The sequence below is a fragment of the Acinonyx jubatus genome, chromosome C2 (assembly GCF_027475565.1).
Source record: "Acinonyx jubatus isolate Ajub_Pintada_27869175 chromosome C2, VMU_Ajub_asm_v1.0, whole genome shotgun sequence".
Classification (NCBI taxonomy): Eukaryota; Metazoa; Chordata; class Mammalia; order Carnivora; family Felidae; genus Acinonyx; species Acinonyx jubatus.
This window is the reverse complement of record NC_069384.1, coordinates 132,777,546-132,791,065: the sequence shown is the minus strand read 5'-3', so window position 1 is coordinate 132,791,065 and position 13,520 is coordinate 132,777,546.

Below are 13,520 nucleotides of genomic sequence, written 5' to 3'. Positions count from 1 at the left end.
TGTCAGAGTGTCTTTTACACCCAGAGCTGGTTGCCAGATTCCACGTTACTTACTTCCTGGCCCCCCTCCTGATAACTTATGCTCCATATATCATCTCCTTCCGCTTTTTTTGCTGGCAATTGGTGGGGACTAACAGCAATTTCAGATATTTATGCAGCTTAAACCCTATTGTCAACATCCTTATCCTCAACACACAACCATTACAGCGGTGTGAGCTGAGTTTTTCAGGAATAATGGGTAAGTAGGGGAGGGAAATGGGCTGAGGTTAACAGAAGCAAGCCTTCCTGAGGTCCTCAGCCAAAGCACACATTGTTGCTGAGCTGATTTTTTCCTTCTTGCCTCTATTTGGGGTGGATTTTCATTTGGAATTAAAAACAGATCACAGCTTGCTGTTTGTTTGCTATTGTCAGGTCAAACCAAGCACTCAGGAAGAGGGTGGTATCACTATGTGCACAGAATTTTCTTGGCAGTTTAATAAGGATGATGGAATTTGCCTGCATTTGCATGGCACCTTCTCTCCTGGGCTCTCAAATTCCTCCCAAAACAAAATATAATCCTCCCAGAAGTCAGGTGTGGCATGGGACTTTGTTCACCCTCACTCCCTCAAGCCCATTTTAGAGAGCCTAGTTCAGGGAAAACAGGTGAAAGTAAATAGGAGTGGGGAGGTCAAGGCTGATGCTTTCCTAGAGAACCACAATTACAGCCCTTGTGCTACTTACAAAAAAATATCCCCTCTGTTTGGATTAATTTCATTACCCTCTGGACTGACAGCTTCATGCCAGGGCACACAGCTTGATGAGTGGAATATGGACTAGATTTAGGCACCCACCCATCCCCTCAGCCAGGCATTTTTTTGACATGGCACAAACATACAGCTCAACCCTGAGTTCTTACATCCAACAAAGTGAACTAGGTCTTTGTACTTAGGGTCAAATTTTTGTCAAAGGGGCTCATTATATCTCCAGTACACAGTTGACCAATTGAAGAGACCATCAATACCCAAACATCTAAGTCAAAAACTAGTTTAGAGACCTCTAGGGGCACCTACATGGCTCAGTCTATTAAGTGTCTGACTCTTGATTTCAGCTCAGGTCATGACTACATGGTTTGTGGGTTCAAGCCCCACATCATGCAGTGTGCTGAGAGTGCAGAGCCTGCTTTGGATTCTCTCTCTCCCTCTCTCTTTGCCCCTCCCCTACTCGTATTCTCTCTTTCTCTCAAAATAAATAAACTTAAAAAAAAAATAGAGACCTCTAAAAGTCTTTGCAAACACCATCTCATTTATTCAATAAATAATTTATTAAGTACTTATGTGGAAAGCACTAGCCCCCTCCAGGAGCCTAAAGCCTTTTTGGGAAGACAACAAAAATTGTAATAAATAACTGTAGCTGTGGTAGGCAGCTTCTGACATGGTCCCCAACGATCCTCACCTCCTGGTATTAATGCTGTTGTGTAATGATCCCCTTGAATGTAGGCCAAGTCTAGTGACAAAAGAGTTCTAACACATTCTAACAAATAGAATACAACAAAAGTGATGGCATATCACTTCCATGGTAAGATACAAAAGACTGTGCTTCCATCTTGCTGCTCTCTTTCTCTTGCTGGTGCTCTCTCTTGCTCTCTCACTTGCTCACTCTGATATAGCATTCAGCCACATTGCGAGATGCCCTATGGAGAGGCCCATATGGCAAAAAACCAAGAGAGGCATCCGGCTAACAGCTTTTGAGGAGCTGAGGCCTCAATACAACAGCCCATGAGGAACTGAATTCTGCCAACAACTAGAGTGAGCTAGGAAGTGGATCCTTCCCACTAAAGCCTTGATAATTCCTCTTCTACTATTCAAGATTTCTCTCAGTCTAACCCAAAGTACCTTACCAGAAATACTTCCTACTACACTCCAGCCAAACAGGTATACTCATTGTCTTTAGATCACGGCCAGTCGATCTCCTTTTCCATGGCTTTGTTCATATTGTTTCCCCTGGTTAGAATATTCTCCCCTTTCTATCAGAATCCACCCCCAAATTTTGTGACTCAGCTAAAGCCCTATCTCCTTCTGGAAGCTTTAAAACTTATTGTAGAGTCCCTTGGACATAGCTGGTAAAGTAACATATTAACCTAGTTTGATTAGCCTGGGTCTAGATCGCCTCTTTCTCCTCCTGATTCTTGAACCACCCCTCCTTCTGATTCACTGAACCTCTAGTGTGACACACCATAGACTTCTGTTAGCTTGCAATTCCAGGAGAAAATAATAAAATAGGCATATTAATGGAAGTATTAAACAAGTTAAGATTAAAGATCCAAGTTGAGATGTCTAGTTTGGGAAGAGTAGATTCTACCATCAACCTTGACCACAGTCAAGGTATATTCTAGAGCTGTCCTATCAACTTTCCTGGGATTGTATTGCTTATCATCCTGTCTTTAGTAATTCATCATTATTAGTTCGAAGAAAGTATTGCAACTTATATTCATAAGCATGAAATTCTTAGAGTTCTTCAGACATTATTTCTTACCTTAATGAATAATGTAATAAAAAGAGTGCTTCTTTTGAAGTTTATGAAAGGGGAGGAGCAAGCGAGATCCTTCATGACTCTTTGAGACTCAAGGATATATGAATAGTCATGCATACAGACATGTGTGTGGGTAGAGTTATGGCATACAAAAAAGGTGCTGACGACCTAAAGGTGATAATCGGAGAATGAAATAAGAACTTGAGGAGCACCTGGGTGGCTCAGTCAGTTGAGCATCCTGATTTTAGCTCAGGTCATGATCTCACGGTTCGTGGGCTTGAGCCCCATGTCGGGCTCCATGCTATCTGTGCAGAGCCTGCTTGGGATTCTCTCCTTCTCTGTGCTACCCCCACCATCACTTGTGCTGCCTCTGTCTCTCCCAAAATAAATAAATAAACTCTTAAAAAATAAAATAAGAACATGAGGAAATGGGAAATATTTTTGATAAATTGAAGTGGTAATTGATTAGAGAAATGTAAGAAGGCTAAAATTTCATTCACATACTACCAATTATTCACTAATAATTAGTGATCACCTACTAGCTACCCTAGATTACATTATCCTCTCTAATTATCATAACAACCCATTTTACAAAAGAGAAAATGAAAGCCCAAACATATTAAGTAATTTGCCAGAAGTAAATTACTTCTGGTGACTGGTAAGACCAAGATTCTAACACCAGCATGGCTGATTCCAAATCACATGCAACTCCCTTTTGGACACCACAACTGGCCTCATGCATGTTTAAGAGGCATCATACTATTTTGCTTAGTTATCACTGGATGAAAGGCAACTTGTATCATTCTTCCTGAAATGATTCCATTATCTTTAAACAGTATTACCTATCCAATCTGTGTCTGTAAGAAAGCCATCCTTCTCTATGTCTCTAAATGAAAGGAAGAGCAGACTAGCCAACTCACTAAGAAAATTTCATTATAGAGAGGGAGAGATGGTAGAATTTGATGGAATCAGTTTATCCCACACCAGGTCTTCTGATGTCATATCCTTATTACCCATGGAAAAAAGCCTTCAAATAGGTTCTTTATTTCAGACACAAGGTGTCTTCTGCCCCTGAAAGAGCTTTTATGAAGAGATATCAGCATGCTATATTTTAAAAAATGTTTCCTGGAAATGCAAGAGGATATAAGGTACAGCCTTGTCCCAGAGATACGTCCCAGAGATAATTAACTGCTTAATTGGTAGTCTTTCCTGACTTTCTAAAGTCTTCCATTCAAAGAACGTCAAATAATAGTGTCTAATTAATATACTATATTGACATTAGTCAACCGTCTGGCAAACCTGAGGGTACAGAAAGACTCAGGGAGATGCCGAAACTGGATTTATCAAGGTCTGGGAAGCGTGGGCCTGGGAACCATGAATGTGGCCCGTGAACAGAGGGGGGCAGCAGAGAGCTGCTAGAAAGGTACACTCAGGGAGCTTCCAAGGGGGCAGCTGGTTCTGGTCATCATGGGAACATTGGCTGGGAGACATTGCCCAAGGGGGTGTAAGTCAGCTGAAGGATTTAGCCTGCTGATATCCTTGTCTGGGATCCACAAATAGGACCTCCATTCCCCAAAAGGTGGCCAGAGACCCTCATAAATCATGTCATCCTCTTGCTAAACAGTCACTTTCATCAATGGCTCCCCATTGCTTCGAGCACTGGTTCTTAGGCTTTAGTGTGAATCAGCATCACTTGGAGGAATTGGTAAAACACAGATCACTGGACCCACTTCTGGAATTTCTGATAGATTAGTTTTGGGGCAGAGCCCAAGAATTTGCTTTTCTATCAAGGTCCCAAGTGATGCTGATACTGTTGGATTCTGTTGGCCCAGGGACCACTTCTGGTGAAGCACTGGCTTAGACAGTGCTTGAGCTGCCCACCTACCCCCAGTCCAACTTCTCTTCTAACTACTCAGTCCCACCTGCATCCCCCACATCCTCACACTATGCTCTGCCTGGGAACTTCCTTCAGTCTCACAAGGGAGCCATGTTCTCCCACACCTCTTAGCTTATTCACATTTGCCCACTCTTGTTCCTTCTCTTCACCTGGCTAATGCTTCCTTACCTTAGATCCCAAGTTAGAAGCCTCCCTCCTGTGAACTCCCATAATGCTCTGCACTTCACTTTCCACATTATGTTGTAGATAACTGTTTGCCTGTTTGTGTCCCAACTATTCTATCAGGCTTGTGGGAGCAGAAGATCACAAACAGTCACACCATTATAAATCCTCGGTCATCAGTCTCATCTGGAGTCTCACAATAATCATGCCACATTTCTTTGATCACCTCCCTCTTCCGTTCTCAATGATTATTTCAAACAGTCTTCACTTTCCTCAAATCCCTAACCTTCACACCTTCTCTATCACACTCAACAGATGGCCTTGCCTACTCCTTCACAGAGAAAATAGAAGCCACCAAACAGAAACCTCTCAACTTCCCACCACCAAACCTACAAACCCACCAGCATGCACACTCACTACATCCCCCTGACCTTCTGTTACAATAGAGGAGACGCCTGTACTTTCTAAGGCTGCATAAAGCCAATCGCTCCATCTCTACTGCAGTTTTTTCCTTCTTGCTTCCTCAAAACCCCACCATCAACATGCCCACTTCACGTATCTTCAACTCCTTACACTCCCTGATTTTCTTCCTGCCATTTTTAAAATGTATTCAACCCTCTCCTCTCTATATAACCATCCTCCTTTGGCTACATGTCACCCTGAAATTGTCATCTTATTTCTATTTGCTCTTGCTCAGCCAAATATGTCTAACTTTGTGATTTCCATTTCCTCATTTTCCATTCATCCCATAAGACATTTTTCCTCAAAAAATGCTCTTACTAAGGTTGCCAAGGACCTTTGTTTAGCTTACTCCCATGGATACTTTTCAGTTCCCATCATACTTGGCCCAGTTGACTTCCTCCTCCATTGTGAAGCCTTCTCTTCCCTTAGCTTCTGTGACATCCCAGCCTGCTTTTCTCCCTGTCTGGCCTCCTTTAAGGTCTGGTCCTCCTCTGCTTCACCTGTAAATACCAGTGTTTTGCTGCAATCCATCCTAGAACATCCTAAAGTCTGCCTGGATAAGTTTATCCATTCCCATCGATTCACTTACTCTACATGTACCAACCGCACCCTTTACTGGACAGGTCTCCAACTCTCTGATGTCATATAACCAACTGCCTACTATATGTTCTTTCTTTGATGCTCTACAGGCTCCTCATACTCCCCTGAACTTATGATCTTCCAGAAAACCTGTTTCTTCTTTGTGCTTCTTCTTGCAGAAATTGAATGTCAATAGCCCTGAGGACACATATTTGACATCTCCCTCTGTCTCCCATTCCATATCTCACCAAGTCCACAATTCCCGAATTCGACTAGCCTTTCTTCATTTCTTCCAACAAGTCACTATCCCCTCTCTCCTGGATTACAACTATAGCTGCCAGTTTCCTTGTAACATCACAGAAGCCCTCCCACTTTTCCCACTTTGCTAGAAGGTTCTTTCTAAAAACAAATGTCACTTCCTTGTTTAAATCCCTTAATAGCTATCCATCACCATTGGGATAATTAAACCTTGTTTTGCCCCATACCTCAGCCACACTGGCCTTCTTCAGCTCCTCTCCACCTCAGAGTCTTCATACATGCTCTTCTCTCTCCCTGGAATGCTGGCCCTCACACCCTTCTTTGCCTCGAAAATTTCCACTCATCCTTCAGGGCTCAGCTTCAGACTGTCTATGGGAAGTTTCACTGAACCTCCACTGTCACTCACCACACACTGCTTCAAGCTTACCAGTTAAACACATCATAGCATGCTATTCTCTTCCTTCATAGCACTCTTCACAATTGTGGTTAATTAATTACTTGTGAAATTATTTCAATACTTCTCTCTCCTTCTAAGCATCATACAAGCAGAGATCAAATCTTTCTTATTCTCTACCATATCTCTACTACCATTCACAATGCCTGGCTTGTACTGAGCTGTATTTTTTCTTTGTTGAAAAAATAATGAATGATTACAGAAAATATATGCCACAATCTGAGATTCCACACTTCATGGGCTGGTTGGTTTGCTAATTGTCTACATTTTGCAATGTCCTCTATGTTTATCAGATGACAAAATAATAACTCGTATTTCTTCAAAGTTTTCTGTTTGGCTGGCACTGTCCTAAGTGTATTCCATTCTCACAAATTTCCCATGAGCTAAATACTATTATTGTCTCCATTCTACAGGAAGAAACTGAGGCACAGAGACATTAGGTATCTTGCCCCAAAACACAGAACTAATAAGTAATGATCTGAGATACAAATCCAGATAGTCTGATCTAGGTCCCATGTTCTTAAGGTAGTTATATACAGGGAGACCTCCGTGAGTGCAGGGATTTGTGCTTTATTAAGGCTGATATTATAGAGAAAGGAAGACAAAAATTTGATACGCCAGTGGTTCTCAAAATTTAATGTACATTACAATCACCTACAGAGATTGTTGAGATACAGATTACAGGATTCCATTATCAGATTCAGTAGGTGTGAGGGGTAAGACCCAAGAATTTGCATTTCTAACAAGTTTCCAGGTGGTGCTGATAAACTGGTCAAGGGTCACACTATGAGAATTACTGCAGTCCATAAAGGATTTTCACAAGATTTCTCCATTTAAAAAGGTACATAGTCCCCTTCTGCAATATGCCCTTCCATAATATATAAATAAGAGAGAAAAGCTGTCCAAGAGAAAATCTTTAAATGCAAACAAAATAGAGCAAGGGTAAAGTGGTGTTTCACATTCCTCATCCACTAGACTCTCCTCTCTTTCCTTCAATCTCACTGCATCAGTTGTGGTGCACCTCCTTTTGAAGGAACACAAGTATTTGCATCTAACAAAGATGAGAATGTTACCTAGCTTATCTTCTTAATTCTCGCAACAACTTCATGAGATCCCTATTATTATCCTCATATTGGAGGTGAAGAAACTGAGAAATTAAAGATCACAAGATCCAAGATCACAAATCAATTGAGTACTGACTCAAATTCGGGTTGGTATGACTCCAAACTCCTTATCCTTTCCATTAATTGGCACTGTCCTTCATATTTCCATTGGCCTTTTTAATTCTCCTAAACGCACAAAAAAGCAGAAAGTAATTTCTCCCACACTCATAGAAAATGTCAACTGAAAAAACACAAATCTAAATCCATCTCTCCCTGCAAAATATGCTTTTGACTTATTTCACTTAGCATAACACTCTCCAGTTCCATCCACGTTGAAGAAAAAAAAAAAGGTTAGAGAGGGAGCGAGCCAAAGCATAAGAGACTCTTAAAAACTGAGAACAAACTGAGGGTTGATGGGGGGGTGGGGGGGGTGGGTGATGGGTATTGAGGAGGACACCTTTTGGGATGAGCACTGGGTGTTGTATAGAAACCAATTTGACAATAAATTTCATATTAAAAAAAATATATGCTTTTGATATTTCCTTGGATTACTTCTTTGAAATTGGTTGCTATTCATTTCAAATATGTAGTGAAAAAAATCAAAATCTTAAATTATAGAATTATTATAAAGTTTCTCTTTGTTTTATTTTTATTTGAGAGAGAGAAAGAGAGCATGTGGGAGAAAGGGGCAGAAAAAGATAGAATCCCAAGCAGACTCCACGCTCAGCAAGGAACCCGATATGGGGCTCGATTCTACAACCTTGGGATCGTGACCTGAGCTGAAATCAAGAGTCAGATGCTCAACCAACTGAGCTACCCAGGTGCCCCTATTAGAATCTCTCCAAGAAGTATATAGCTCCCCAAAATAACAATGGCCTGGTTTGTCTTTCTAGAACTACCAGAAAATACTGAATTCTATCACCTTCCTGGTGTGGCTGAAGAAGGCTTTTAGAATTCCACTGCAGTGCTGTGAGGCCATACATCCCCCAGGATTAATCACAAATATTTTATAAAGATGAAGTTTCGTTATATCTTTGTTCTTTGTATCTTGGCTTTTGTTGGCGCATTTTAATTAGGATCTGGTATCTGCAATAAACAGTAAACATAAAGAGCTTTGCAAAAATGTATTAGACTGTTTGTTTTCACACTCTAATGCATATTTGCACAATTTTACCATGAAAAAAGGAAAACATGCTAAGCTCTTGGGCTCTATCCCAAATGTCCTGGAATAGAATCCGGAAATTACTAAAAATGCAACCAAACCTCATCATATTCCAGCAATTAACCTAAGAAACGAGGGTCCATTCTCTGTATGAAAAAAATATTTTCAAGGGGAGAAGTCTGTGGAGGAGAATGCTTCTCGATAACAACGTATCGCATTCTCCAAGCCTGTTTTGAAATTTGGACTTTTTCCCTTTCATGCTAAAAGAGCTTAATAAACAAATTAGGTTGGGTAATGTTTTATTTTTCTCTTTCAGAGTGTTAAGAAAGCTTCTGTTACTAAACGAAGACAGGAAGAACTGTTAAGCATAAAACAAGGGATAAGATAATCACATGTTGCCTCATTTTTAAAAGTAGCTGGGGATTAATAATCTCCCTGCTAAATAGTTATACACTAGAATGAATTATTATTAAAACAGCAGAATCACAGCAAGTGCTGATGACAAAGGACAGGTTGGCTGCGGGGGGGGGGGGGGGGGGTAGGCATTTGAACATATCCTGATCAAAAAGTAGCGAAAACTTTTAAAAGTCCCCAAATGTGGCTCCTGTGTACAATTGTTATTGATAGGACAACTTGATAGTGTTTGAATGCTATGCAAAATGATAAAAGTGTGAGCAATTCAGAGGCATAAAGTGATTTTTCCTTCTGTATCTATCCCTTAATATGTTTCCAAATAAAACACAGGATTAAGTAATTTATTTTGTTGTATGATTTATTTAAGGGTTGAAACACAGTAAACAGCAGATAAAAGGCATAGTCCCAGGCATCAACGTAAAAGATAAAAATCACTATATTTTATTAGAGGGAGACATATAAAAATGCCAATGGGAACTGGAAAGAATGGAAAAGTACTAGCTCATAGGTCCCAAGTCTGAGTTAGACTTAGTGTCTCTAACTCCCCTTTAGGGGAATGATATGCCTGAATTTAATTAGAAATCTGCTTTTTTAAGATTAAAGTTGTGAAAAAGTTAAAAGGTTGGATCATGCAAAAATAAAAATGACTCTGAGGATCTTAGGGAATTTGAACTGGTAAACTTAGATTTTATTTCCTGCCAACTGTTTGCACAAGGATTAAGAGATGTACAGGAATTATTAGTTTTAGATAAAAGCCAGCGTTTTATAAAGCAATTAATTTTTCATTAGTTCCACATAATTTTGGCAAAAAATAGTTTTGTTCCAATAAAGCTATTACATTTCAAGAGGTTACTCTAAAATATAGCCATTAACTTTGCATTAATTTAACCAGATTTATAATAGGTTAAACTACAGGCAGGAAAGCAGTAATAGTTTTTTACAGAACATATTAGAATTAAAAGGAAAAAATTAAGATGAAAAATATTTTAAAAACAGGTCATAAAACTTCTAAATTTCTAAGCATGGTTATGCATTTATTTAAAAGACATTTTCCTATAATGTTTGTTAAGCAGATAAAATGAACTACATGAAGTCCACCTTAAGTTTTTGCATGGGGTTATCTTGGAACTATCAGAAATAGTTATTTTTATTATAATACATTTATTTTATGTTACAATAAATAAAGTATACTTTAAAGATTGAGAAAACAAAACTTGTTAGCACTGAGAACTTTAGCCAAAGGGCCATAAACTCCCCTTCCCAATGCTTGAACTACCTTTAATGCACCCACAAAATTCCACTCAGACTGCCCATTCACCCAGATTGCTGAATGTTTTCACCTCCAGTTTGAGCTCTTTAATTCTCACTGGACTGACAAAGAAGTCTAGGTGAGTCGGATAACAGACCTCAAAGTCCTGACTTGGAGAATGTTTCTTGTGTGTTTACCTCCAAATAGGCTTCAATGATTATCACTGCATCTCTACCACCATCCACCAGCCCCAGCCCAGAACCACCTCTCTCCAGCTCACTGCGAAGTTCTCCTAGTAACTCCCTCAAATCCCATACTTGTTCCCAACCCCACTCAGGTTCCATACTGTAAACAGAATATTTTTGTTAAAAATGTAATTCAGGTCATGTCACCCCTAAGTTGAAAAGCCGCTGGTTGCCCCTGCATCTTGAGAAAAATCTCATTCCTTGCCTTGGCCTACAGAGCCCATGACTTTTGTTTCTCTCCTCTGAATATCATATTCTCTTGCCGTCAGTTTAGGAACCCCATGAGGTTCCTTCAAGAGCTCTGCAGCCACTCCCACCCCCAGTCATGCACCAAGCACTAGGTGAATGCTGAATCCCTATGTTACCATCACTTTGGTTCTAAGACATTTGTTCCAACATGTTCTCGATGAGACTTTCTGTCGATCTAGTTTTAAGATTTGTTGCCTGTTTTCGTACCTGTCTTTGTCCTTTAGATTTGGCACCCAATACACTTATTCATGTAAGATCTTAACTCCCCCTCAAACACTACATACCCTCTCTGATTCAGGGTAGGCCCAGAATCTTCTACATAAGCATCGCTCGGATGGGAAGTACACCTGCTGTTCATACCAGCCATAGTGGGCCCAAGGAAATACCACATTCTAACATTAAACTATTCTCTAATGATTGTACCTGTACTTACATTGTCTGTCCCTATAGACCATTAGGTCTTTGAGGGTAAGTAATATACTTACTTATTTAGGTCATGTTAGTAGTAGTATGCTGAGGACTTATCAGATGTCATATCCAACATGGACTGTGCTCAGGACATGGTAAGACCCTGTGATGAGCTGGTTCAGAGAGGGACATTAAGGCAGGACTGAGGAAACCAAACCAGGAGGAGGGCAGATCATTCATTCATTCAATTACCATCCACACAGCAACTTCCATGTCCTGATAGCCATACTAAGGGATGTAGAATGAAATGAATAAAACATAGCCACTTGCTTTTTATTTCTTTTCAAATTCTTGGCATCCTAGCATAATGAACATGATGCATGCATGCACACACACACGCGCGCACACACACACACACACATTTTTGTTTCTCTGTTCAGTATCATTAAGTTCACTTTAAAAAGGAAAGCAAATCATTGTGTATGTATATAGAAACCCCAAAAGATAAAATGGAAAACAATGATGAAAACTAATAATAGAACCCACTTAAGTGGCACATTACTGGAGAAATGTACAAAAATCAATAAATTCCTATACACAAATAATAAGTAAAAAATAACCAAGTAGAAATTATTCCCACTTGCAATACTAATAAAAAGTATTAGATAGATTGTAATAAACCTAATAAAAAATAGGTATAAAGAAAACTCTAAATTTTTGAGGCACATAAAAGTCTTGTGTAATTTAAATGGAATATAATGATCTTGTATCAGAAAAGCTCAAATGAGAGGCACCTGGGTGGATCAGTCAGTTGAGTATCAGACCTCGGCTTGGGTCACGATCTCACAGTTCGTGAGTTCGAGCCCCACATCGGGCTCACTTCTGTTAGCACAGAGCCTGCTTCGGATCTTCTGTCCTGTTCTCTCTCTGCCCCTCCTTTGTGCTCTCTCGCTCTCTCTCTCTCTCAAAAAGAAACAAACATTTAAAAGAAAAAGAAAAGTTATCAATTGGTCCCAAAATGATTTAGAAATATGAGGCAATACCAATTAAAACCTTCTAAAAGTTTTTGGAATAAGTCGTGAAAGGATAAATGGAGAAGAATACCCCTCCCCCGCAAAATTAAAGAATAGTTGTGTTAGTTATTGTTGCATTAAAAAATCACCTCAAAATTTAGCAGCTTAAAACAACAAACTTTTTATTCTTTATTGCTTTTTTTTCTTTTAAAGTTTATTTATTTTGAGAGAGAGAGCACAAGCAGGGAAGAGGCAGAGGGAGGGAGAGAGAGAAAAGAGAGAGAGAGGGAATCTCAAGCAGGCTCCATGCTGTCAGCACAAAGCATGACACGAAGCAATCTCACAAACCATGACCTGAGCCAAAATCAAGAGTCAGACACTTAAACTGCTTGACTGAGCCACCCAGGTGCCCCCAAAATTTTTATTATTTCAACTTCTGTGAATCAGAAATCCAAGCATGGTTTAGCTAGATGCCCCTGGCTGAAGTTCTCTCACAAGGCTGAAATCAAGGTATTAGCTGGGGCTGTGATCTCATAGAAGGATCGACTGAGGTGGGATCCACTTCAAAGCTCACACGTGTTTGTTGGCAGGATTCATTTCCTCCTGAGCTGTTACAATGAGGGCCTAAATTCCTCACTGGCTGTTGTCAGGAGACTTCCCTCAGTTCCTGGTTTCATGGCCCTCTCCAAAAAGCAGATTACAACAAGACAGCTAGCTTCAAAATAAGTTAGAGAACAAGAAAGAGTGTATATATACATATATATATAGGATCTTTACCTCACTCCATGACCCAAATAAGTCCCAGATGTTTAACTAAATATATACATTCGAGGAGGGTTATAAATTGATCTTCAATTCTATTAGTAGCAATTTTATTCCTTAAGCTGGGTTGGGATACACGGATATACCTTATACAATACCAAAGACTTCAGCTCACCACACATCAGGCATTGTTATAAGCACTACACCTACATTAATTTACTTAAACTTCAAAACTATCTTAAAAAGAGAGTTCTGTTATTTTCCCTCATTTTAAAATACGGAAACTAAGACAATCTCACAGCTTGAAGATTCATGGCCATTGTATTAGTCATCTATCGCTACAGAGCAAACTACCCCCAAACTTAGCAGTCTTAACCAACAAACAATTCTTATCTCACACAGATTCTGAGTCAGGAATCCAGAAGCAGCTTAGGTGGCTCGTTCTGTCTCATGGTCTGTCATGATATTGCACCAACATGTCAGCTGGGGCTGCGGACATCTGACGGCTTGATGGGGCTGGATGATCCACTTCCAACCTGACTCATGTAGCTGTTGTCTTAAAGCCTTCATTGGCTTCCCCACTGGCTGCTGGGAAA